The sequence below is a fragment of the Alexandromys fortis genome, unplaced genomic scaffold, assembly GCF_014885135.2.
Source record: "Alexandromys fortis isolate MF-2015 unplaced genomic scaffold, M_Fortis_MF-2015_v1.1 scaffold_235, whole genome shotgun sequence".
Lineage (NCBI taxonomy): Eukaryota > Metazoa > Chordata > Mammalia > Rodentia > Cricetidae > Alexandromys > Alexandromys fortis.
This window is the reverse complement of record NW_026068114.1, coordinates 2,033,758-2,036,258: the sequence shown is the minus strand read 5'-3', so window position 1 is coordinate 2,036,258 and position 2,501 is coordinate 2,033,758. Positions and strand designations below refer to the sequence as shown.

At 42.0% G+C, this 2,501-nt stretch overlaps 1 long non-coding RNA gene across 1 annotated transcript; it reads right to left on the bottom strand.

Annotated features, from left to right (window-relative positions):
* Nucleotides 1-502: 502 nt before the first annotated feature.
* LOC126490124 (uncharacterized) lies at nucleotides 503-2,495 on the bottom strand. Its single transcript, XR_007589116.1, has 2 exons — nucleotides 883-2,495; nucleotides 503-561 (listed from the first exon to the last, which is right to left on the bottom strand). It is a non-coding gene; the product is annotated as an uncharacterized lncRNA (long non-coding RNA).
* Between the last annotated feature and the right edge of the window lie 6 nt (nucleotides 2,496-2,501).

The following is a 2,501-nucleotide window of genomic DNA, read 5'->3' as shown; positions in this document are numbered from 1 at the left end:
GAGAGAGAGAGAGAGAGAGAGAGAGAGAGAAAGAAGGGAGAGACTGAAGGGAGAAGAGGAGAAGTGGGGAGAAGCAGACGCTGCCTCTTCAAGAGGGAGATAGAAAAGGAAGGGACTCAGACTGGAAGCTAAGATCAGCTTGCTTCTGAAGACAGGGGAGGACTGGGCATGGCTTGTCTCTTAAAGGGACAGGACAGATCATTACATTCCCATCTCATTTTTATACTAAAAAGGCAAGAGTTAGGCACCACTGGTTAAAGGGATTGAGGCAACAGATTCTCAAGACAGTTTCCTGCTTGTTTGTGGGCATCATCTTTGGGGAGAACCTGAGAAGGCTTGGTGCTAGTCACATCTTGGCATAGCTGGTCTCTTTGCTTCTGTCCGGTGTTTGTGGTATGGAAATTTCTGGTGTCTGTTTAAGGTATTGGCAGAACAGAAGACAAAGTTAAGTTTACGGAAAAAAAAAAATTAGAACCACGGAATTGAGGGGGCTGTATCTGACCTGTTTAAGGTGGATCCTTCAATTCCACTCCCTGGAACTCACAAGAATTCTTTGGGTTTCTGAAAAGTAAATTTTAGACATATACATTCTATAAACAGTAGTATATTTATGTCAGAATGACTGTGACAGATATTTTTGCACAATGAAAAGTATTTTTAAGACTATGGAAGGCAACATGAGAGAGAAATTTGATAACTTGTATTTGTCCTCACACCTTTATAACTTGTAAGTCCTCTTTTGTATTTGTATTTTACTGAAATTTGTTTGCTGAGGTTGCCCATTTAAACTGACAAAACCTCTCAGCTGCCAAACTGCATCAGAGATTTTGAGAAGGTTACAATTTTACTTGAGTTGTTGATTAAAAATGAAAGAGAACTTACTTGGTTGTCACCTAGAGCAATTCTTCAGGGTCCTCCATGGTTGCTGAAGGCCATATTTGCCTTTTCCTGTTTAGCACAGGGCCTGCCAGGCTCCAGAATATCCTGTGGGCTAAAAATCTTTAGGAAGACAAGCCTATCTTGACCTGAGCAGTTAAGCTATCGATTCCAGCAATTCTATCCATGTTTGGAGATCTTCAGTTTAGATGAAAAGCAGTTTTTCCCAGTGGTCAGTGCTTGGCAGTTGAGCAAATTGTGGATTGATGTTGCTGTGTGCCCATTTGTCTTCTGTCTTCTTTGGAGGAGGTAGAGTGCTGCTAGGAGCCAACCTGTTTCTTTTTGTTATGAAAAGTTTTTTTAATAATTAAATATTTAAATGCCATATTTCCCAGATCTCTGAGCAGTTGAGGGATGTTTATCATGTATAACTACAGTATAGAATCTGCCTGGAGAGCTGTGTCTGAGCTTGCCTATACTGGCTTTTAACTTAACACGTAATGTTTATACTCATAAAAAGACAGAAAGAAGAAAAATTGCTTGCAATAGAAGGTTAATGGCAGAACTGGCAATAGTAGAGGACATCTTAATAGATTGTATATGAGGGTTGGATTAAATATAAAGTATTTTTGTAAGAGACTTAAAAGTGCATACCAGTTTAAAACATGAGATTATTGTTTTTGTAGTCTGAAATGAGATGCAAGGAACAGACAACTATAACATTTAATAGTAAACATAGGCTCATTTAAGTCACATGTATGAACACACACATATACACAGAGTAAACAGGAATTGGGTAAAGTAGATGCTCTTGGTAGGCCCTACCAAAGACATGCCACTGCACAAAACACACATGCAACAGAGTCAACAAGAGGAATTTAGAGGCAAAAACATAAGTAAATGTGGGACCAGGCAGAGTATACCTCAGTAAAGATGGCAGGACTTGGTCACCTGACCTGGCTCTCAGTTAAGATGGTGGTGCAGTCACCTGACCTCAGTTAAGATGGTGGTAAGGTCACCCATGTAACAGACCTAACACTGGGGAACCAGGCAGGATATACCTCAGTAAAGATGGCAGAACTTGGTCCCCTGACCTGGATCTCAGCCAAGATGGTAGCAAAGTCACCTGACCTCAGATAAGATGGTGGTAAGGTCACCTGACCTCAGTCAAAATGGCAGCAGTCACATGTTGCATGGAAAAGCCACATTTTTGAGCTGTGGGGATTTTAAGCTTAATAATAAGATAGACCTAGAAGCATTATCTGCCCTGTTGCTGAGCCGCCATGCCACAAGCCATGGTAGAAAGTGAAAGGCTGGAATTGAAAACAGCCACCTCATCGATCCAACCACTCTTATTGGCAGCAGAAGTGGTGGCATAGGCAGTTTGAGGAAACTCCTTCCATTTGCCTGTGTGCTGACAGTAGTTAGAAAGCTCCCATGAGAGTATAGCCAGTGGGACACCAGCAGAGTGAGTGTAGGAGCTGAAGAAGTAGGGCATAAAGGCTTGTGGTTTCAGGGCCTCTAAAAGGCATCCCTCCCAGGGTGGGCATGGATGGCTTGCTACCCATAGCTGAAACTGTGAAAACCTGTGAAAAACTGGGACACCACAAGACCCACAGTGAGAT